Raw genomic sequence first — 24,932 nt, 5'->3', positions numbered from 1 at the left:
AGCAATGAGATCAGCTCTTCTGTTCAGCCAATCATGACAATGGCATTCAAATATCATGCCCTTAGCTCTGCCTTCTGTTTTTATTTTTGCTTTTTAGGGCTGCACCCTTGGCATATGGAAGTTCCCAGGCTAGGGGTCGAATCTGAGCTATAGCTGCTAGCCTATGCCACAGCCACACAGGATCCGAGCTGCGTCTGTGACCTACTCCACAGCTCACAGCAACGCTGGATGCTTAACCCACTGAGCGAGGCCAGGGATCGAACCTGCATCCTCATGGCTCCTAGTCGTATTTGCCTCCACTGCACCACGACGGGAACTCCCTTCTCTGTCTCCTTGAAGCCTGACCTTAGAGAATATTACCTTCGTTCCAGATGTGTTCAATTCCTTCACAGGTTAACAGGGAAGTAAGTTACAAACATTGCTGATAAACAAAGCTTTTTGGTTTTAAACTTAGTGTAATGAGCTAAAAGGAGGTAAGAGGTCAGAGGTATTTGCTAAGGATGTAGTTACTCAGAGGCAGTGGGAAATAGGCAAAGAGAACACATGTACCACTGTATCATTTGGAGGAAAGTTCTCTGCTCAGGAATTGAGTGAAGTGAAACCCAGAGCCCTGTCTCAGAGTGACCTTGAATGGGCGTGACATGCTAGATGTGACCCCTGGGAACCCAAAGACTCATGCCACTCCATTTAAATAGTGGTTTAACATTCAAAAACCAGAATCCAGACCCGCAAAGGAATCTAGAGACAATTCAAATATTTCACTTGTGCTATTTTGAGAATATTAATATGGACTTTCCATTGTGGCTCAGTGGGTTAAGAACCCACCATAGTGTCCATGAAGATGCAGGTTCGATCCCTGGCCTCGCTTAGCAGGTTAAGGATCCAGAGTTGCTGTGAGCTATGGCTTAAGTTGCAGATGTGGCTCAGATCTGATGTGGCTGTGGCTGTGGCGTAGACCTGCAGCTGCAGCTCCAATTCGACTCCTGGCCTGGGAAATTACATATGCTGCAGGTGTGGCCTTAAAAAGAAAAAGAGAGAGAGAGAAGATTAATAGGGAGAATCAAAACAGTGCACTTGATAAAATACCGGTTTTTGTCTCCAATTATCTAGCTTCTCCAATTTCTCTCAGTGGTCTCACTTCCCAGTCCAGAATGTTGGCAATAATCCTCTCCATCTAGGCCCCAAGGAGAGAGCTGCTTTCACTCTAGAAGGTAGTGTCCACCCTGAACTCACTGTGAGACTTCTGACAAGACTTGTAAGTGGTAAATAGTAAATCATTCCCTCAGGTCCTTTTCAGTTGTTCCTCTTATTGTTGCCACAAGAATGTACATAAATGATGATCTTGAAGTTTGTTTTCTTACTTCATGCAAATTAATGGCTTAGGCCCATGGTTCTCAGATTCATTCAGGAGATAGAGGGCCCAGATTCCATGGTACTTCTCAGAACACCATGAAGAAAGGGGAGTTTATTATGTGAATGAAGAACAAACTTTAAAGTTTATAACATAAAATCACGCTTGAACAAACCTGTTTGAATTAAAAAGTCACCAAAGCAACATGGCTAGCTTCTTCCTAGGTTTCCTTCTTTAATGTTTATTGCTTTTTTTCCCCTCATTTTTCTACCATCTCACTAAAGTGCAGCTTGTACTTGAGAGTACTTGATAACAGAAGTGCAGAACAGAAGCCAAAAGTGGGTTGTAAATATATGAGAGACAAACTTGCTATTGAGAACCCATCATCCTTTAAATTCATTTTTTTTCCTTGAAAATTGAGAAAGACAATCAGTATTTTATTTTAAGGCTACATCTTTTGTCCAACTTAAAACCTATCCAAATTGCATGGGAAAATGTTTTGCTAATCTCATGCTACGTTCTGTAGGGAGATACAGAGAAAGTTTTTATCCAAAAGATGGGAAAAGGAAAGTCTCTTCTTATTCTGCTATTATTTTTTCCCCTTTTCTAGACTACTACTTTTCTACAATTTTGGCCGGCTTTTCTTTATTTTTTTTTTCTAATTCTTTTTATTAAGTGGTTACTTCTCAGTCTGCAACTTACATATATACTCTGCTTCGTATCTTTGGTAATAGTCTTCTTGAAACTCTCTGCTGTGTTCTGAATGTTTGTGTCCCCACAAAATTCATTTGTTGAAGTCCTACCCCCAAGGTGATAGAGTGAGGATGTGGGGCCTTTGGGAGGTGACTAGGTCTTGAGGTACCCTTAACTTCCCACCCCGCTTCTGCCAGATAAGGACACAGTGAAAAGGCAGCCATCTAAGAACCAGGAGGTGGATCCTCAACAGATACTGAATCTGCCAGTGCCTTGATCTTGGGCTTCTAGCCTCTAGAACAGCGGGAAATAAATTTCTGTTATTTGTTTATAATCACTCAGTGACTTATGGTATGGTATTTTTGTTATAGCACTCTGAATGGACAAAGACGCTCTCTCTTGACTTCTGGAACATCCACTTTACAGATATCCATCCTACATCTTTGATTATGTCTTGGTGGTTCCTTGCCCTTTATCTGTGCTTTAGAGGTCAGCTGCTCCAAAGCTGGCCACACTCCATATATTCTTCTGGGTCAGTCTCACCCATTTTTATAATTTTCTCTAACATTCCTATGGTGATGACTTCTCATCCTCCATCCAAGTTTGGACCATTCTTTTAACTTTCAGCTCTATAAATTCATGAATCGTAGACCCTTGAAAGCAAAAGGAATCTTACATTCAACCACTGCCCCAATAAAATGTTTGACTGCCCTCTAAAATATACCAGTAACTGGTTACTTAGTTCTACTGGAAGAGGGGGTTGTTTGGCACTGGTGTTTATAGAGTGTGCAAAATGGCTTACCTAAGTTTCTTCTTTTATAATGAGAAAGAAAGAAAGAAATACTGAACCAAGGAAAGTCTGGGGAAAATCCTAGGATACGTGGACAGAGGTGGAAAGAAATGACCACCTTGCAGTGAAGAAGTTGTAGAAGCAGGTTAGAAAAGGGACCTGAACTATTCACCTTCTGTAGCACCCATTCAAAACAGAGGGTCAATAGCTACAGCTGTTTCAGTTTTGCCAATTTTGTCCTCCAGATGAGGCACGTGCCTTCCATTTACTTAAATGGGAGCCATATGTGTGCTTTTGATGGTGGTACTTATTGCTAAGGAAGCGAAGCGCCGAGTTCCTGTGACCCACCCACTTCTGTAGCTTTGCAAGCCACATGCAAATGAAAAACAAACATGCTGCTGGCACATTAGGAAACCAAGGAACATTGACAAAACCATCCAGGAAGGAAAAGAGAACTGAAGTGTGGAGACTGTGCTGGTGAACGCTGGAGCATCACAAAAGGTCAGGTCTTAAATTCTCATTCCAAGGGGGCTTTGCTCTTCATTGCTGGGGTCTTTGGTTGATGCATTGTGGAGGCTATTTCTGAGACCCTAGATTTGGGAAGGAAGCACAGATTTCATGGCTAATAAAAATAGCTTGTAGTTCATTTATTGAGTAAACACTTCTTTGTGTTCCCAGAAGTTGGTAGCTAGGTCACAACACCCTTTCCCATCATATCAGGTTTGAGTTTTAAAGAAAAAAACCTCTTTTCATAAGTACAGTCAAGGATATTCTGTGCAGAGTTTTTTTTTTTTTTTTTTTCCCCCTGTCTTTTTAGGGCCACACCCCTGGCATACGGAGGTTCCCAGGCTAGGGATCTCATCAGAGCTACAGCTGCTGGCCTACAAAACAGCCACAGCAATGCCCAATCCGAACCACAACTCACAGCAACGCCGTATCCTGTGCCGCATTCTTGATGATGTCTCTAAACTGGATAGAAGTCAGAGGTCAGTAATAGTGGATTTGATAAATTATAAAATTTTTATACAATGAAATACTATTTGCAGAGGTTGGAGAAGGTTAAGCTAGCAGGCAATGTTGTGAACCTCTTCCCAATACATTGCTAACTGAAAAATACAATAAAAGCTTCCGAGTAATATATGTGTAGACTTTTGTTCAACAGACTGAGGATTCTCTGAAAATACAATTCCCTTAAAAGCTTAGTAGGTTTAAGGACCTATTTGCCACCAGTCAATTTTAATAAAGATAAAGCTAGTTATCTCATCAGATCAGGGCATGTGCATTTAGATTCTGGTCTGTGGGCACCAGAGTGAGCTCAGCACATCTGACCAGTGATTAACTTAGTACTTTGCAGTTTGGCCTCTGTCTCCAGGTAGGTCACATATTCCATTTCATCTTTTCTGTGCCCCTTACCTGTGGTCCAAGGACTGGCTCTTTGCTTTGCAATTGATGTTTCTCCTTTCCAAATAGGAAGTTCACAGGTGAAGGTGTTTAAAAGAAGCCTGAGAGAGAAAGCTGTTGATTCTTCTGGCTCTCTTATCTTCTACTTCAGTTTAGCTTCAATTCCAACTTTATCCAACTCAGTATCTCTAACCCTACAAGTAAAATACGAACAGAATTGAAGTCATCTCCAATGACTTGTACATGGAAAAGGTCTTTCTTAGCATGATTTTATTTTCTTCCCTCTGTTTCCAGAAGGGTGAGTGTGCCTGGAAGTTCTTTGTAAAAGAAATTTGTTTTCTTGCTGGAGCTAAGTGAAGGCAGCAAGGAGTAACCAATATGTCCCTACATTCTAGAGGTTTTCTGCAAAATTTCCAATATTCCAGCTTTCTTAGGCATGTTTTCTATATCCCCAAGTGTTAGAGATCAACCACCTTGTAGCAAACACTTCCAACTTCTTAGGATGGAGGTTTCCGTTTTTGCCATCTACCATATCACAGGTCAACCAATTCCATGTTATGGACTCTTATTTATAAATCCTGTTTCCAAATACTAGTTTCTGTGTTACATACAACGTTTCAGTTTCAAGTGGTAGAAACCTAACTCGATATACTTTAAAATAGTTTTCCTTTCATTTGTGGAATCAGGTACATCCTTCTAGAAGTGCAGCTGGAGTCTATCAAAAGCTGAGTAGGCTTGGGATTAACCTACTTGAGTGAAGTCACACCCAGGTGCACTTTCTTTCCCCCACCCCCCATGTTCTATTTCCTTGTTGTTGATTCCACTCTCAGACTTAAATTTGTTTTGGGCAAGTATTCCTAAGGCTGGTATCCTCAGAAGAACGATAAAGCCTTTGGTCTTGAAATTATCCCATTGCCTCTAACTGGCCTGGTTGACCTGTGCTCACCTTAGATTGTATGGATTGCAGGCAATGGGCCAGGTGTTGCACTCAACCCCAGAGAAAGGTTTGCTCAGCTCCATTTGAAATACTTTTAAGAAAGAAGGGGTGATTTCCTGAGAAAAAGGGTTTTTACTACTAGAATAAGAAATTATGGATGCTGTTAAAGCTCTGGATTTATGGATTGTGTTAAAGATAACAGTGACTGAAATATTAGATCCAAAGCTATTTATAGAAGGAAAGAATAAAAAATTATGGATGCTGTTAAAAGATACAGAGCTATGGATTATGTTAAAGATAGCAGTGACTATTATAGTAACAGAAAGCTATTTTCGAGAGGAAATAATGAATTTGAAAAGGAGGAGAGAGAATTGGAAAATCCTGATAGGCTCACTTTTTGAGAGACAGGGTGTTTTTTGAAAGAGAAGGGAGGAGGTACTAGAGACATTGGCTATTCTGCTATCAAGGATTTGGGTAAGGTGATATTTTTAAGCTTGCTTTACTATGTTCTATGCTGTATAATTTTCTCTTCCTCACTTTTCAAGAAATAGAGGTAAAGACTTAGACTCTTTGTGAAGTCCTTTTGGAGAGATTCTTGTGCTGGCTTTGTGGCTATAGAATTATGCTAATTCTGATTTAGTGGGTACCTGGCTTTATTTGGGTTACATAAAACAATTGCTAAATCTTTAGGGAGAATGACCAGACGTGGAGTAATGTTGAGGACAGAATCTCTCCTTTCAGGCAACAGTTCCTCTAAGAGCTCTCCCTTTTCTCAGTCTTCCATTTTTTCTTAACCAGTAAATTTCCTTTTAATAAAGACTTATGGCCATTTGCAGTACTAACTGTAGCAATAATTAAAGGTAAACAGCAAGGATGGTCAGCCTTAAAATATCAGAGGGCATTAAAAACATTGATTCTGAAACCTAGAATGTTTTATTGTCTATGAAAAGAATACAAAGCAGAAATTCACCTAGCTGTACATTAGAATCATGAGGAATGTTAAAACCAATGCCATGGCCTCACTCCTAGTAATTTTTTTTTTTGTCTTTTTGCCATTTCTTGGGCCGCTCCCGCGGCATATGGAGGTTCCCAGGCTAGGGGTCGAATCAGAGCTGTAGCCACTGGCCTACGCCAGAGCCACAGCAACAGAGGATCCGAGCCGCGTTTGTAACCTACACCACAGCTCACAGCAACGCTGGATCGTTAACCCACTGAGCAAGGGCAGGGACCGAACCCGCAACCTCATGGTTCCTAGTCGATTCGTTAACCACTGCGCCACGATGGGAACTCCTCCCAGTAATTTTAATATAACTGCTCTGGGGCAGGCTTGGCAGCAGCATTTTTAAAAAGCCCTTTATGTGATTTGAATGTGCTACTGGACTTGAGAAACCTTGCTGCTGAGTTATGCCACCGATTAAAGCCATGGTCACGTGAACTGCATTTGTTGAGAATGCATACATTTTATTCAATACCCTTCTGTCATTTCATTAATTTAGTGTGACATGAGAACATCTAGCTGTAATGCTTCTTTTAGGAAGTAACGGTAGTGTGGAGTCGAGTAAGTTCCCTGGGTTGGTAGGAGGAATGAGGAGTTGATCTACAGAGTGACTGAACCCAATAATGTTCTGTTACTGAGTCCAAGTTCATACTTCCCGCTGCGCAACAGGCCAATAAATTGAGAGATGAGTTGCTGGGGCAAGGAATAGTGCCTCTATTGGAAACCCAACAGTCTGGGAAGATGTGGGCTAGTCTCTCAACCACCTTGCCTGGATTTGGATATTTCTTTCATAGAACAAAGGGGAAAGTGAGGAGGTAAAGTAAAAAAGCTGTTGCCAGTATTTCTTTCCTACAGCCATTCTACAGGTGGGCCTGGTCAGGATGTTTCCTTTAAACAAAGGTATTTTTGCTCAAGCTCAGGTATGGGAGGCAGGGTTTCAGAGATGGGTTGTTCTGTATACTTAGGCACCATCCCTTTAGTGATGAACTTGTAGCAAAAGCAATAGAAAACAAAACTTAAAGTAAAAGAAACAGATGGAATATGGAGTCAGATTTGTTCTTCCCTATTAGAGTACTTTCTGACCATATTTCTGTATTGTACTTTTATAGAGGGCAGAGCTGGCCTGGAGTCAAAGGCCGTATGTAAATATAAAAACCTGGAGCAATGGCCTCTAGATCTACGGAGCCAATCAAATACTCAGGCAATAATCTGACAGTGAAGCTGTTTTCATTTTTTGTACTGAAGGAAGGAGTACCCAGGTCACTTAGTTTGTATTTAGCATATATGACTAATATATATATACACATATACATACACACACACACACACACACATATATTTTTTGCCTGTGCCCACGGCATACAGAACTTCACAGCCAGGGATCAAACCCGTGCTGCAGTTGCAAACTTTGCCACAGCTGTGGCAATGCCAGATCCTTAACTGGCTGTGCCACAGGGGCACTTCCAGCATATGTGACAAAATTAATTCCCATACAGGAGAGCTTCCAGGGACCTAAGGAGAAATTGTCAATCATACTTTGAGTTAGAAGCTCAGGTGAGCAAAAAAAAAAAAGGACGGAATTCCCATGTTGCGCAGTGGAAATGAATCCGACTAGGAACCATGAGGTTGTGGGTTTGATCCTGGCCTCATTCAATGGGTTAAGGATCCGGCATTGCCGTGAGCTGTGGTGTAGTTTGCAGATGTGGCTTGGATCCCTCATTGCTGTGGCTTTGACGTAGGCCGGTGGCTACAGCTCCGATTAGACCCCTAGCCTGGGAACCTCCATTTGTCCACAGATACGGCCCTAAAAGGTAAAAAAAAAAAAAAAAAAAGAAACTAACTCAGGTGTTTAGTGTCTGAGTACTTCCTCCCCACCTGTCCCCCATCCTCAGCTCCTCTCACTCTGCTTGCTGGCTGCCACCCACCCCCTCTTGATTACTGTCCTGGGAAGGGAGGATTGATGCCATTTGCAGATACCGTGATTGTTGTTACTGAGGCTGCTTCCATGCCTGCACATGTAGATCCTGTAGATCTGGGAGGAAAGGCATCCTTGATAATTGCATGCAGTTTACCTTTCCATAAGTAAAACACCTGGTGTGGTGATGAAACAGCACCACCCAGAAATGTTTGACACAAGGCTTTAAAACATACCAGCAGGAGTTCCCGTCGTGGCTCAGTGGTTAACGAATCTGACTAGGAACATGAGGTTGTGAGTTGGATCCCTGGCCTTGCTCAGTGGGTTAAGGATCCCGTGTTGCTGTGAGCTGTGGTATAGGTCACAGATGTGGCTTGGATCCTGCTTTGCTATATCTCTGGCATAGGCCAGCAGCTACAGCTCTGATTAGACCCCTAGCCTGTGAACCTCTAATCTGTGGCCCCAGAAAAGGCAAAAAGACAAATAAATAAATTAATTAATTAAAAAAAAAACACACCAGCAAAAGAGGCCAGTGATGTTTATATGAATGCTGTGTTGAAAATGACCCTTTTGCTGCTGTTGCCTTCCAATAAAATGCATTTCCTTAGTCATTGTAGTTTTTCTCCCTCAAAAATTGTCCTTTGGAAGGTGAAGACCACTAGAATTTGCAAACTGAGGGATCAGCAAGGGGTGTTTCACTTGTTTTGTAATGAAAATTTTGACAGCTGAGATTTTGCATAAGAAAAAGTGCTGTGAGAGCCCTTAGATTAAAGGGGAGGGGGAAGCCTGAAGAATGATGACGTCATTGAGCTCCAGCGTTGCCAAAATCCTTCTAAAACACAGTGAGTCTTTTTAGACAAATACACTATGTCTTTTAACCCTTTTTTTCTTGATACAGTTGAAGGAGATTGTATCTTCGAAAGATCTATTTCAGGTTCCCTATTACTGTGTATCAGACCACCCTCAGGTAGTAGTTTGTTATAACAGTCTCATCTCTGATGGTGCTGTGTTGGAGGGGCTCAGCTAGGGCGTGTCCATGGGGTCTCTCATGGGATTGTTTCATCTTCCCACGAACTGAAAATTGCCAAAGCAATTAATCTCGACTCAGTAACTCAGTGATGTATACACATAAACATATAAATAAACAGCCTACGTGTGTATATATGTCTATACACATATATGTGTCTATATGCACATATATATACACACATGAGGCGGCCATAAATTTTTCATGTAAATATAAAATATTTTTCTAATAAAAAAATTAGATGGTGTGTGTTGTTCTGCCACATCTAGTGGTTATTTAGGTCCTAGCATAAGTATGGTATAACCCTATAAAAACTTTTCTTTTTTCCTGACAAGTTACATAGGAGGCTATAGTAGGCTATGTTGCCTGTTGGTAGTATTTATTTTTGCCTATTTATTTCTCACCTCTTTAAGTCGATTTAGTTGCTATCTGGGATTTATAAAAATATTTTAAAGTAGACTGATTTTTACCCAATAATTGGGTAGTAAATATATATATATATGTGTGTGTGTGTGTGTGTGTGTGTGTGTGTGTGTCTGAAAGTAATTCTTATGCCAGGTGACACTGTTAAATATACCTGCTTTGGATCTCTAGTGCCCAAATTATTCTTCTGGCCCTTATGTTGAAATGTGCTGGTAATTCAGTGAAACCTAAGTCAAACCAGAAAAAGTAGCTTTCTTGGGATTTCTTTTTGGTAACCAGAGGTTAAAAGGATGAGTGAAGACATTCTAGGTAATTTTTCTAGATACCTCCCTCCTGCTATAAAGCTGACCCAGCACTGTCACTGTGTGTGGGGTTAGGGGGAGCTTTGCCCCCAGCTCCATCAGAGTTCACCCCTTGTCTCTCTTGCCCCCTTGCTTATTCCTCTCAGTAGAGGAGTGACTGACTGACTGAGGTGAGTTTTGTGAATTTCTGAACACACATGGCTTGGTTCCTTTCTCTTTGTTGGCTCAGGAAAACCTAAGGTCTGGTCTGCTCTTGGTCACATGGTGAGGTTGGCCTGTGCTGCCCACAGCTTGATGGGTGTAGTGAAAGCTGTGGGTACCCCATCTCTCTTCTCCCAGCCTTAACCTCCACAGGCAGAGGGTTGCCTGTTACACCTGTTCTTTCTTAGTGTTTTTTTCCTGGTCACGGGAACATGCTTGGCCCACGCACCAGACAAGCTGGAAGTGCCCTAGAGGTGATGTCCCCAGAGGGAGCTCTCAGTCTAGAATGGAGTGGGAGCTGATGAATAAAGTACTGGTTTCAGAGACACTAGGTTGAGGTAACTTTCCCCGCTGTGTTCTCTGCTTTCTCTTGGAATTCCCGAGCTGGATTGACTGCAGGCTGCCCAAGGTGGTAGCTGACTTGAGAATATTTTCTTTACTGACTTTCTTCCCTTTCCTGTTTCACTCCCTCACTCTTCTGCTTGGATTAATTCCCACATCAACTAACTATTTGCAGTCCAGTCCTTGCCTTGGGTCCCGCTTCTGGGTAAATCTGCTCAGGGTACCTCATTAAGGACCACTGCTGCCTCCCCCCAAATCACATTCTCCAGCAGCTCATGTAAAGCTGATGTGTTGAGTATCATCCGCCTGACTTCTGTTTAACTCAGTTAATTCAGAACTCGGGAGGATAAAGTGTTTATATTATTAGGGCTCCTACTCAAACCCCTGTAACTTTACTTTTCTACTTCATTTTCTTTGTTTTAAAATTTTAAAATACAATTTAACCATTTTAAGCAAACATGAAGTGAGTTTGACTTACAACCCACCCTTTTCCTGTCAAAGACACGGAGAAAGAAAATATTTTAATGATACACACATGTGTGTATATAGATATAGTTTCTATTTTGTTTACAGTGGTTTAGTATGGTGTCATGACAAGTTAATTGTTTTTTAAATTATTTTAAAGTATAGGTGATTTACAATATTATGCTAATTTCTGCTGTATAGCAAAGTGAGTCATTTATACATATATTTGTATATGTATGTATGTGTGTGTAGATACACACACATTTATTTTTATATTCTTTTCTATCATGGCCTGTCATAGGAATTATGACAAGTTTAATATACTTAGCTAGAATTTGACAAAAATTGCTTTAATTGACGGTATTGAATTTTTTTTGTTGTTGTTGGATAACCACATTTGTCTCTTTATCTTTATATGGTACTTTTCTCTGGAATCCAAAACATTTTTAATAGCACATGGCTCTTTATTTTTATTTGCTCTTGGAACTGAATCAGAAAGATTACAAGTGGGAAGCTGATGCTGAGACGTTAACCCAGTGTGCCAACTTGGGTTAATTGTTTAGCTCAGTCTCCTCATCTGTACAATGGGTGTGGAATTATTTTAACCACACAACAGGATTGCTGTTAATATCAAATGTGAATGAAAATGTGGTCTTACAAGCATAAAGCGGTATTAAATAATGGTTTTTATTTCTTCAGGGATAGTTTTATTTTTGAAGCAGGAAGAGATAGCTGATACTAATGAATATGGGAAAGTACATGCGAGGCTCCCACAGGATGACATTGATTGCTGAGGTAGAAAACTATGAAATTTTCTGGGAGATGACAATCTGTTCTAGGCATGGTTATTTTAGGTTGCATGGAAGTGAGGGGGAGTTGATTATTTTTACTTGGTCTTTGTGGCAGAGGCAGTTCCCTAAATAGGCAGAGCCATTGATACAATTGTCAGTAAGAATCTGAAGCAAGATTTTTACCATGGAGAGAGTGGAAACGCCCGTTAAAATTCCTTGGAATTCATCAAAAGCTGTGATCTTCCAACAGCTGCCCATATCACACGATGCTTGTGCTGTTCCCAGGTGGGAATGCATCTGATGGCCAAGTTGATTAAAATAATTTTTCCATTTCCTGTATCTCTGATTAGTAGGAAGCATTGTTTCTTCCTCCTCCAATGTGGCATTGATTAACCAAAATAGAAATTCTCTGATATCATGAGAAAAACTGGTGGGAGTTCTTTTTACCATGGTGTGCATTAAAAAAAAAAACAAAAAACAAAACCTTGTTTTGATTTAATTTTGTGAGTTTCTGTATTTGCTAATCCATTATTATTACTTTTCAAAATTATTAAAACATGTATAGAATGTTATCTCCTAGTGTAAATTTAGGCAAGTTATTTGATTTTTTATTTGATTTAATTTTCTAGCTTTTACTGACACCTGGTGGTCTCTCCAGCTGTGTGGCTCAGAAAACCCTTCTGGTTGTGCTTTGGCTGGACTGCAGCCTGCTGTCTTCTGTGTTATGTACTTGGATCTCAGAGAGTCTTGGATTCCTCTTCAGTTTGTGCATTCCTTCTAGAGCCCCCAGCTATGACCATCCACCTTTCGTATCATTTCCAATGCCTTTCTATTTTTGCTGAGGTTAAATTTACTTTCTCCCTTACATAGCTGTGTGGCTATAAGGTTATATGGCTCTTAACTTTCTCTCTTCCCATATTTCTTCTGTTTTTTTCTTTAGCAGAATCTTGCTCTTGTTCCTTGGGAGAAAAGTAGAGACCAGATGACCCATAAGATGTGTCAGATATTCTAGACTGTGTTGGATCTGCTTTTTCAACTGCAGAATTTGTGGTGTTTAGGGAGAGGAGTTAAACTAAAGAATTCAGTGTTCACTCTGACTCTGTTTTCCTTTGTCCTGGGTCATAAAGAAACTGTCTCTCAGAGTTCCTGTTGTGGCTCAGTGGGTTAAGAACCTGACATAGGATGCGGTTCAGTCCCTGATCTCACTCAATGGGTTAAGGCTCCAGTGTTGCTGTGGCTGTAGCGTAGGCCTCAGCAGCAGCTCTGATTCAGCCCCTAGCCCAGGAACTTCTGTATCTGTGGCCATAAAAAGGAAAAAAGAAAGAAAAAGAAAAAAAAAAAAAAAAAAAGGAAGGAAACTGTCTCAGGAAGTGAAATTTGAGCTGGTTTAGAAATTGCCAGTGTAAAGCTTGCTGGCCTCCTGGATACCAATTAATTATCCCTCCTCTCCTCTAAGTGCTAGCAGGTACAAACTGACCCAGGGAAAACAATATATGAGCTTTTAAATCAAGAACCAATAATTTCCAAAGCCCAGGGATCCTTGCTTAGAAATTAAGATAAAATTCTTACTACTGCCATCCAAATCTAGACCTTGAACTGGCCTTAGAGTTGAATCTGCTCCAAGAGCTTTATGGAGCATCTTGGGCTGCCTTACAGCCTGAAGACCAGGGAGAAGAGTATTTCCATGTTGGTCCACCTGAGTAACAAGTTGATAAGAGCCTTGGAATAGTGATGCAGTCCAAAATGCAAACTCTGTCATGGTTCATAGGTGCCACAATAACTTTTGTCTACATAGGAAGTTAGTTGTTACTGCCTGTTTAAATCCCATTCTAGCAGTATGGCGTATTTGACACATAGGGTAGAAATAATGGGTAGACAAGAAGCTGTCTGTATAATGACTCATGTGCATCAGAAATTGGTGTTAGTTGGGATTCCCATTGTGGTTCAGCGGGTTAAGAATCTGACTGTTGGAGTTGCCATCATGGCTCAGAGGAATCAAATCTGACTAGTATCCATGAGGACACAGGTTCAACCCCTGGCTTCTCTCAATGGGTTAAGGATCCAGCATTGCCATGAACTGTGGTGTAGGTTACAGACATGGCTTGGATCTGGAGTGGCTGTGACTGTGGTGTAGGCCGGCAGCTGTAGCTCTGATTGGACCCCCAGCCTGGCAACCTCCAGGCTGCAAGTGTGGCCCTAAATATAATAAAAAATATAAAAAGAAAGACATCGGTATTAGTTTGCAAAGTGGGGAGAGGTTTGTGAAAATTTAATCGCTAATATGCAGAATTACTATATGTAAATAGGGTTGACTTAGTCGACACTGGAAAAAAAAGTGCTATTTGGGAATTTATGGAGAATCAGAATAAATTGGGGGAAGCACATATCTGTTTCCTATGGAAGCATGCTTACTACTAAAATTCATGTCATATCACAAACTCTCCTTGTGCTTAGTACCATGCTGGATGTTTGCTATTAGAGGCTCTCAGTCAATTTCCCCTTTAAAGGGTATATTAGGATTCCTCAAAGAAACACAATAAGATGCATATCTGTATATGGAGATGTGTATGAGGAGGTTTATTATAGGGACTAACTTGTGTGGTTGTAGAGACTTAGTCCCAAGTTCTTCCATCTGCAAGCTGGAGACTCAGGAAAACCAGTGGTGTAATTCAGTCCAAGTCTAAAGGCCTGAGAAATAGGGAAACTGGTCTTGTAACTACAAGTCTGATATCTAAGGCCTGAGAACGTGGAAGGGTAGGGGTGCTGGCATAAGCCCAGGAGCTCAATGACTCAAGAACTGGAAGGTCTGATCTCCAAAGATGGGAGAAAATGGGTGTCCCTGAAGAGAGGGGGTGGCGGGGGGAGGGGTGGTGGGAGAGGGGAAAGATGATGTTACCAGCTACCCCTTAGCCCAGGCAAGTTATGAAATGCAAAATTAACCATCCTCAAGGGCCTCAAAATCCTTGACACTTAGCATATAATTATTTTTTTTCTCTTTCTACGAAAAACAAATAGGATTAACAAAGTATGCTCATTGTTTATTTTTTGTTAAATAAGATGCTGTGAAATACGGTCTACATATTACATGAGGGGAGAACTCCAGTAGGCAGATTTGGCAACCATTTCTGAGATAAAATTCTACTTGTCCAAAATTCTGCATGTTGTTGAACGATTCTATAGAAGATCAGAGAGACTTGTCTCTTCAAGACTCAAAAGAAGTAAAAGTTGTGATGAGATAGCGCAGTTTGAGACCGAGGTTGTATTAGAAGGACATAATACCTCCTCAACTTTTGAAGCAGATACTCAGTCAAGGCCATGAGGTTTGGCTGTGGATTGTTTACAAGCCTTAGCACTCTTGGATCACTCAGATGAGGGGGGACACACACTGTGCCCCCAGGGGCAGAGCTGGGATTAGCTGGGAACTGCTTGGCAGTGCCTCTTTTCAGACCAAAAGGGACAGTAAAGCCTTCTTGGCTGGTCTCTTTAATTGCCCTAATATTCTATCTCATTGTGATTAAAACACTGCAAAGTCACATCCTGCCTAAAATGAAGACTTTTTTGTAAAGTTTCTCAAATGTGTGGCGAAAGCTCTAATTTCTTTGTACTTGGCAAAGAATTTTGAAAGGTACTAAAATGGTCCTGGGGAGATACTCATGGAAAATACCTTGTTCCTGTGATAGCACCTGTCTGTCTTGCTGGCTGTTTTGAAGGCAGGAACCACATTTTTTTTTTCTTTTTGTCTTTTTGCCTTTTCTAGGGCCGCTCCCTCGGCACATGCAGGTTCCCAGGCTAGGGGTCTAATTCAGCCGCTGGCCTACGCCAGAGCCACCGCAATGCGGGATCCGAGGCACGTCTGTGACCTACACCACAGCTCATGGCAATGCCGGATCTTTAACCCACTGAGCAAGGCCAGGGATCGAACCTGCAACCTCATGGAGGAGCCACATCTTATTCTTGTATCCTCGGCAAGTACACAACTAATGAGCTTGATGGGCGAAGTTTAGTGTTCTGTGGGGAAACAGTGGGAGATGAGTCTAGAAGGTTAGAATGAATATGGGCAACTCATGAAAGACTTTTTTTTTTCTTTTCTTTTTAGGGCTATATCTGTGGCATCTGGAAGTTTGCAGGCTAGGGGTCAAATTGGAGCTGTAACTGCTGGCCCATGCCACAGCAATGAGAGACCTGAGCTGGGTCTGCAAACTTTACCACAGCTCGTGGCAACAATGGATCCTTTAATTTACTGAGCAAGGCCAGGGATTGAACCCATATCCTCATGGATACTAGTCAGTTTCTTAACCCGCTGAGCCATGTCAGGAACTCCCGATGAAAGTCTTTGAATGAACCCTTGCTAATGTGTGGTTGATCTTAAAAGTAAAAAATACTTTTTATTTGAATACTTGAATCTGAAGTTAGGATAACGTAAAATCCAGGAAAGGTGCATAACTGGAGAACTATGGTCATGAGGCTTCTATATAAGATTTATGAACTAACTCTGCTAACTCAGTACAGTGTTTAACTCATCTTGAGGAATGAAGAGTTAACAGTGGATCTCACCATGTCTCTCAGTGTCAGGTGTTCATGTGAGCTTTTGGTCAGGGCTGGATCATAGAGAATTCCTGCCTGCATTCTTGGAGTGCCCAAGGTGCCAACTGTCTCTGGTTTTGATTAAAGATAGATCTATATGCCTTACATGCCAGACTTGCAGGCTGCGGAGCTGACTTTCTGCCATGAAATGTTGGTCCAGGCTTTTGAGCTTAGGCACAAAGGATAATCCCACAGCTGGGAGGAGGCTTCAGGGTTGCCTGGGAGCAAGGGAAATATTTTTGTTAAAATAGCCTAGGCCTTTAATCCACTAATTGGAGAGACATTAGTGTCCTTCAGTAAAAAAGCATCCTAAGAGATATGTCAAAACCTTAATAGGGATGGACACCACTCTGGCAACTTTTGGCTTACAGTTGAAAAAGGAGGTTGGAAAAAGTATAGTAGGAGAGGATTTCTGAGCCCTGGTTTCTGAGGCGAGAGAGGGAGACAGTTTAATCAAGTTTATTAATGAAACTGTCAATGAAAGAGAATTCTGATAGTTGTTTAAATGTCACATTGGACCTCCATTCAAAAGAAAGTTACTTGAGAACTTCAGATCAATTTGCTGTGTTGCTTAAAAATCTTCAAGGAATCTTTGTTGATCTGGAGTAATGTTCAAACTCTTTAATATGATGTCTAAAGCTCTTCAAAATTTGATGCCAAAAAATTTGTTTCTGGTGTCTTTGTGCATCTCCTCCATCTGTTTATTCCCCGTCCTGTGGACATAGCAGAATTTCACACCTGTCTAGCTCCTTCTACTTTGTTCTCAAATACAACCCTGAATTTTTTTTATTGTAGTAAAATATATACAATATAAAACTGTTCTGAACAATTTATAAAATTCAGTGCATGAAGTATGTTTATAACATTGTGCCACTGTCATCATATCTAGTCCTTGAACTTTTCTATTACCGTACAAAGGAGCCTGTACCCATTAAATACTCATTCCCCATGTCCCCATACCCTCCCCCTGCAGTTCTTGGCCACTGCTGACCTGCTTGCTATCTTAATGGTTTTACCTATTCTGGATATTTTATATAAATGGAATCATAATAAGTGGTCTTAGGTGTCTAGCCTCTTCCATTTCATATAATTTTTTTTCAATGTTTATGTTTTAGCAGGTGTTGGTATTTCATTCCTTTTTACAGGTAAATATCCTATCATATGGATTTAGCTCATTTTTTAAATCTATTAATTCATTGTGGGCATTTGGGTTATTTCCACCTTTTGGTTATGTGAAAAGATACGCTATGATCATTTGTATACAAATTTTCTTTGAGAAGTGGGGGTTGGATCCCACTGTGGCACAGTGGGTTAAAGGATGAAACAATGTTGCAGCTGTGGCCTAGGTCACAGCTGTGGCTTGCATTCCATCCCTGGCACGGGAATTTCCATATGCCTTAGGTGCGGCTATGAAAACAACAAAAACAGGTTTATGTGTAAAATTAAGGATCCTCCCTACCAGATATATAAAGAACTACAGGTACAAGTTGTATGAATTAGGTAGAACTTTGTGGGTTGTGTTGTCCTACCTCACCTCACCCCCCACCCCTCATCCTACTGCCACAGGATTTAAGGACCTGAGAGTGAGTGCACTGAAACCTCTTCCCTGTTTGAGGTCTTAGCAGTGTGCTTCTTCTCATGGTGGGTGAGTTGGGGAGCTGAAGTGGAGACAATGTATCAGAGCATCAGAGGGACAGAGACTGCCCTGTCCCTCAGCCCCTATCTGAATTTCTCAGTGCTCCAGAGAGTTGGAAGAGTGCTGGACTTCCCCGGGCCTGAGTGAGTGAAGAATTAGAAGTGGAAGTGTTTTTGTGGTCTTTTACAATATTAGAGTGGCCGAGACTAGAAGCAGGATGAAGTGTGAGGGTAAATAGCTTACCCCTGCATCCTCAGGGAAACTTGGCCACAATCTCAATACATGCCAAAAGCCAGGAAGAGGAAATGAGTAGTCAGTTGCATAGTAGGCTAAGGTCATCATTCGTGGCAGGAGCTTGAATCACTCAGGCTCCAGGAAAAGTGGGACAAGGACTCAACAGCTGACATTAGAACCTCCCTGGTATTAGAATTGTAGAGGCATCTCAGGAACTGGGCAAAGGCAAAAACCCAAAAATGTGTGAGGGAAGCTGGAACTATAACAAGACTGTCCCATAGGCCTGCGCTGTCTGAATATTCAGGCTGGTTGGAGAATTGATCCAGAGTTGACCTGCTTGCTACCAACAGTGGAAATGGGGCTATAGAACTTGCCCATTTCAGTTATAGAGAAGAAGGCTGTCTGTGTATTTTAATACTCAAGAATGTACTTCAAATGCATGCAGACTCCAATAGGACTATAATAACTTAAATATTAAATTTAAAATTAATGCTAGGAGTTCCCGTTGTGGCGCAGTGGTTAACGAATCCAACTAGGAACCATGAGGTTGCGGGTTTGGTCCCTGCCCTTGCTCAGTGGGTTAACAATCAGGCATTGCCTTGAGCTGTGGTGTAGGTTGCAGACGCGGCTCGGATCCTCTGTTGCTGTGGCTCTGGCGTAGGCCGGTGGCTATGGCTCCGATTAGACCCCTAGCCTGGGAAACCTCCACATGCCGCAGGGGCGGCCCAAGAAATGGCAAAAAGACAAAACAAAACAAAACAAAAATCAATAAAATAAAATTAATGCATAAGTATCTAAAGATGAAATCTGATCTCTATCTCTATATTGCTAGATTTTTTGGTGTGTGTGTCTTTTTTTGGCATTTCTTGGGCCGCTCCCGTGGCATGTGGAGGTTCCCTGGCTAGGGGTCTAATCTGAGCTGTAGCCACTGGCCTACGCCAGAGCCACAGTAACGCGGGATCCGAGCCACGTCTGCAACCTACACCGCAGCTCACGGCAACACTGGATCCTTAACCCACTGAGCAAGGGCAGGGATTGAACCCACAACCTCATGGTTCCTAGTCAGATTCGTTAACCACTGTGCCACGACGGGAACTCCTATTGCTGGATTTTGTAAAATGTAAAAATGCTCTGGGAAAATAATAACTAGATCTAGTGTAAATTAAGGATTTTTCATAAAATCTAGTACAGTGTTTAATTGACCAATTAATACTTGAATGGTAGAATATTTAAACAATCAAGTAATCTCTGGTCTTTTAGATAAGTATTATTTTTTAGTGAATTTCTGCATGTAAATTGATTTGTGTCTTGGTGAATTTATATTGTCTAAGTTAGTGGTCAGCAAACTATAGCCTGTGGGAAAAATTGGGCCTGTTATGTTTTTGAAAATAGTTTTTTATTGCAATACAACCACTCCCATTTTGTTACATATTGTCTACAGTCGCTGTTGCAACAGAACCTTGCAAAGTGGAAAATATTTATTATCTAACTCTTTATAGAAAGAGTTTGCCGAGCCCTACACTAAGGCTTAAGCAAAGCAAAATGTTTTTTGTGGTCTTTTACAATATTAAATAGGGTCTGTTTTATTTCCCTTTGAGCATATTGAGGTCTTATTTCATTAAGGCAGGGTGCTTTCCAAAATAATGCTTGAAATGTTGCAAAGAATGAATCTTTAAAGATCTTGTCCTCTAAAAAATGTTTCAAGTAGAGTATTAATCCCAGGACTCCAGCTGACATTTATAGATGTAGCAATTTTCGTTAGCTTGTTATAAAAACTTAAGTACTTGCTAGAGTAGCTAGAAAAGAATATCTGCTGTTTTGGGAGAAGAGTTCAATGAAGACCTCTTCTATGTCACTTTAACTTCCATTACACGTGTTAACACTGCCGCATTGCAGTATGAATGTCCCACTCTGCCCTGAAGTGTTAGTTTCCATGAAGAGTGTCTGAGTTAGAGCAAGTGGACATTATGGTGCACTGATGGGAAATCGCAATAATGTCTTCCTGTGAACTTACGTGATACCTTACAAAAAATCAAATCCATATTGCAAATCCTAAATGTAAGCCCTGATAGCCGATTGATTCCCCTTTATCTATCTGAATATATATAATATATTTATATTACATATATTTACATAAAATATATAATTTTACACATAAATATGTAACATATTATATATATATATAAATATATATTACAAAATATATAAAAAATATATAATATACATTTTTGAAAAGCATCTAATCCAGCTGGATTAATTTCTTCTTGTCTGTTTTACATGCCATCCCCACTTCCCACTTCAAATTTATGCAGTTCCTTCTAGGACTGAAAATACTCTTGTAAGGAACTGTGTAGGTTGAGTACCAGAGGCTCATCTTAGGCTATGGGCTCTGGAAGTCATAGTGTCTCAGAGTGGACAGGATTGAAAACATTATCAATGTTTCTAAAATAAAAATCAATGTCCATTTTAGAAAAAAAGACATTTGAAATAATAGAAAAGGAGAATTGAAGAGTCCATAATGCTTCTCCACTTCCCACAGAGTTACTGATGTTACCAGTTTTGTATAAATATCTTTTCAAAAATGTTTCTATGGACACTTTTTTTTTTCAAGTTTCAGTGTAATTTTATTTGATTTTCCTTTTTTCCCTGCTTCCCCCATCCCCTGTCTTCTTTTATTAGTCTCTTCATCAAGTAAGCTGATATAATTAAATTTATTTTCTTTGTACTTACACAGTCATATGTTGACATAGTTACCTGTACATACAAATGTTCGTAGTAATTGTTTGCAGAACTGGAATCACTTTACGTTCATTTTCTGCATCTTGCTCTTTTCACTAATGATTCCTTGTGGAAAGTCTTTCAACTCATCTAGCACACCTCTGCCTGTTACGAGTGCTCCCTTAGGTTATTTCTATAAGAATGTGATTGCCACTTGAACTGTGGAATTCAGTATGTGCTTTTCCAGCCCTGGTGGCCAAACCCAGGCCCTCCTGTCTGGGGATGGAAAGAGATGGCACGAGAAAGTTGTGATGACTTGCCTCAGGTTTTGTTCAAAGTTGCCCTGCCTCGGAGGCATCTACCCTTTCTTTTCCAAGTCAGGAAGGCCCATCTATTTCAGGGGTGGGAATGGCTTTCATTGGGGAGGGAAACAAGGAGCTGCTGAGGGGCCTTTGACAGCTGTAGCTGTCCTGCTGTGGGAACAGATTCCAATGGGGCAGGACTCTTTTCTGCCCTGGGCCACCAATGAAGGGCTTGTTTTATGGACACAGATTTAAAAAAAAAAAAAAAACGTAAATATTACATGATGACACCTGTAATCTTATTATGAAAATCTTTCCATACTGGTAAATAATAACTAGCAGCCTTTGGCATATGTTGGTGTATGCAGCCTTTGGCATATGGATGTTACAGTATATTATCTGCCACAAAATGTATATAAAGCACCACTTTATCCTTTGATTCTTTGGTTATTTCCAGGTTTTCATTATTATTCCTGATGCTGTAAAAAAAATATGCATACCTAGATACTTGATCAATTCCTTCTTTAGGCTAAATTTTGGGTGGCAAAACAAGATCAAAAGATCTGAATAATTCTGATGCTTTTAGGACCTATTACCAAATTGCCCTCTAAAATAGTTGTACTATTTTGCTTTCTCTTTTGAAGTGTAGGAGGGTGCCTTTTTTCAACACCATTGCTATTACTAGATTATCTAATTTAGTGACTTTAAAATTTTTCTTCCATATGCCCTAAGAAAAAACATTTTACATGGTGACTTAGGGACACAGGTACATTCATAGACACATAATAAACGCATATACATAAAACACACATCTTTAATGAAAACAAAAACTGCACGAAATAATGTTAACCCTAACTGTATAAAATGCTTCTGACTTTTTAAATTCTATTTCATTAAAAAATATCTGCTGAGACCCACCAAGTAGATTTCATAAATGATACTAAGCCGGAAGAAATGGTGACATTTTAGGGTAAAAGAAATATGACCTAAAAAGTATCCTATCAGCCAGAGTGAAAGTCTGTGTAACAACATGGAATTTAACAGCTATTGCCAGGCTCCTCAACTGGGATTAACCCCACCATCAACACTGCCTTTGCCCAGGCTTTCCATCCATACAATGCTCATCCTGCCCTCACTTGCTAAAAACCTTTTGAACTTAAGATATTCTTAACGGTTTCAGTACTTGATTCATCATAAAATTCGCTTCATTCCCTTCAATATGCCCCCTGAGTTTTTAAAATCTGTATTGATGATGACCCATCCAGCAATCTAGCACACTTCCTCAGCCTTCTTTTAGGCAATCACCTTCAAATTTAATTCGGGTATCCCTCTTTGTCCTTGTAATAATCTGGAGCCATTTTTGTCAAATTCTCATTCTGCCTCTGAGCATCCCTCCTTCCATCATCTCCCTTCCCTGTATATGCTAATAACCTTCATAGAATCTCCTCTGTTCAGCACTCTCTTTCCTAAGAATGATGTTAAGGTGCTTCTCAAATCCTAAATCAAAGGGACTGGTGTTTGGCCCATTGTATGCACTTGGGCATTTCTGAACTTCAGGAAAGGACATAGGTATTCCTTCTCCCACCACTATAGTTCCCATGAAGACCTTCTGGGAAATGAACTTCACTGGCTAACTTTGGTGGAGCCATCAAAACATGACTTGAGGAGTCCTGTCTTGGCGCAGTGGAGATGAATCCGGCTAGGAGCCATGAGGTTGCGGTTTGGTCCTTGGCCTCGCTCAGTGGGTTGAGGATCCAGCATTGCCGTGAGCTGTGGTGTAGGTCACAGACGCGACTCGGATCTGGCGTTGCTGTGGCGCTGGTGTAGGCTGGCAGCTGCAGCTCCGATTCGACCCCTAGCCTGGGAACCTCCATATGCCATGGATGTGGCCCTAAAAAGACAAAAAAGAAAAAAAAAATTACTTCATTTTTAATCCTCAGAATATACCATTTATCACCTCCAGACCCCAGGAATCCCTCCCATTTGTTTGCCATTTGGTAACAGCTAGTGGGTTACAAACTGTGTAAGGTGTGGAGGACGAAGGGTTTCATAAAGACCTGGAGGCACTTCCACAGGGGAAGGAGGGAGACACACTAACAGGGTGGGGTGGGGTACTGGAGAATCCAATCCCCTTCAGTGAAGCTGCCCCAATTAAAAACTTTTTCTATGCTGGATGTCCATTTAAAATCTACTTAAACTTCTACCAATAATTTCCATAGAATTTCTAATTCTGAATGACAGAGATAATAAGAAAATACTCCCATGTTATTAGACACTCTAATAATTAAATTCAGCAAGCAGTATTAAGAAGACATCACTTATGATAGAGTATGATAATGTGAGAAAAGAGAATGCATACATGTATGTGTAACTGGGTCACCATGCTGTACAGTAGAAAATTGACAGAACATTGTAAACCATCTATAAGGTAAAAAAATAGAAATTATATATATATATTAAAAAAAGACATAAAATCCCATTAGGACATTGGTGTTGCTCTATAAACTCTCACATGGGTGAGTGAGTGGTCAGGGCAGTTTGTGATCCAAACTGGTGGGTTTGATAGTCTAATAATAGTTTAGAACTTTTATGTGGGCAATGTAGAGAGCAATCCAGATGTTTCCGTTTTGGTATCTGTCGTTTTCTACTACAACCTAATATAAGTAGAATAGAATTGGCTTTTAACTTGTGCTCCTTTATCCAATGCTGTTTATCTGCCAAGTAGACACAAACCCATTGCATCTTTTCCAAACAGCCCATTCCAATTGTGTACAGCATCTCCCACCTGAATTGGGGTGGTGAAAGTTGTTTTCAGATTTGTCTGTGACAGTCCTACAGAGCTTGTGCCAAGCCCCTAAGCATAAAGTCCTATCCATGATGCCTCCAAGAATCTTGGTAATGATTGAGTTACGAGTGAAGCTCTGAGTACAGATCATCTGGATTCAACTACCAGTACTGCAGCTTCCTAGATGTGGGTTCTTGGGCAAGTTGGATTTCTCTGTGCTTCAGTTTGCTCACTTGTGACAGAATTTTGATAAGCAGAGTACTAGGCATGTAGGAATATCATGAGGATTGTATACCCATAAAGCACTTAGAAAAATGCTTGAGAGTTCCCTGCTATGGTACATTGGGTTAAGAATCTGACTGCAGTGCCTTGGGTCACTGTGGAGGTGTGGGTTTGAGCCCTGGCCCAGTGCAGTGGGTTAAAGGATCTGGTGTTGCTGTAGCTGTAGCTTGGGTTGTAACTGAGGCTTGGATTCAGTCCCTGGCCCAGGAACTTAGCTATGCCATGGGTTTGGCCATTAAAACAAACAAACAAACAAACAAAAAAACCTGGTGCACAGTAATATCTCAAGAAAATTCTGCTTTAATATTCCTGTATAACCTTAATCCACTCAGGTCTAAGTAAGACTGAGATTTTATTGTAAGAAAAGGCTACAGGTCTATATGGTTGCATTAAAGTAGAAAAAGTGTGAAAATTTAAAAAAAATTCACACATTATATAGAAATATTTTTGATTCATTTCTTAATACATATGGGTGTATGGTTAGAGTAAAATGACTCACTTGGGTGTGCTGTCTAGCTTTGTAAATTATGATAGTCTCTCAGATTTTAGAATCTGACATGTTCTAAATACATCAAACATTTTAACAAGAAAAATCCTTTTTTTGATGAGATAAATGGCTTTTTAGACTAACTGCTTTCCTCTACCTTGTCACACTTCTTCCTCCACTGTCATCACTAATAGCTTTTAATGGGGTCTACCACTAACTTCTTTCACATTTAGGAATATAAAAAGCACAGAAGCATGTTGAGCTGCAAA

The 24,932-nt window shown here is 40.6% G+C and overlaps 2 long non-coding RNA genes across 2 annotated transcripts in view; one reads left to right on the top strand and one right to left on the bottom strand.

Moving 5' to 3' along the window:
- Positions 946 to 24,932, top strand: part of LOC110260242 — a 126,507-nt gene continuing 102,520 nt past the window's right edge. Inside the window, exon 1 of the long non-coding RNA XR_002343173.1 lies at positions 946 to 3,335. This is a non-coding gene — a long non-coding RNA (uncharacterized LOC110260242). The remainder of the gene's footprint in view (positions 3,336 to 24,932) is intronic.
- LOC110260241 lies at positions 3,334 to 4,783 on the bottom strand. Its single transcript, XR_002343172.1, has 3 exons — positions 4,248 to 4,783; positions 3,760 to 3,803; positions 3,334 to 3,424 (listed from the first exon to the last, which is right to left on the bottom strand). It is a non-coding gene; the product is annotated as an uncharacterized LOC110260241 (long non-coding RNA).

This window comes from Sus scrofa, chromosome 4 (assembly GCF_000003025.6).
Source record: "Sus scrofa isolate TJ Tabasco breed Duroc chromosome 4, Sscrofa11.1, whole genome shotgun sequence".
Taxonomy (NCBI): Eukaryota; Metazoa; Chordata; class Mammalia; order Artiodactyla; family Suidae; genus Sus; species Sus scrofa.
This window is presented reverse-complemented; position numbering and strand designations above follow the sequence as displayed.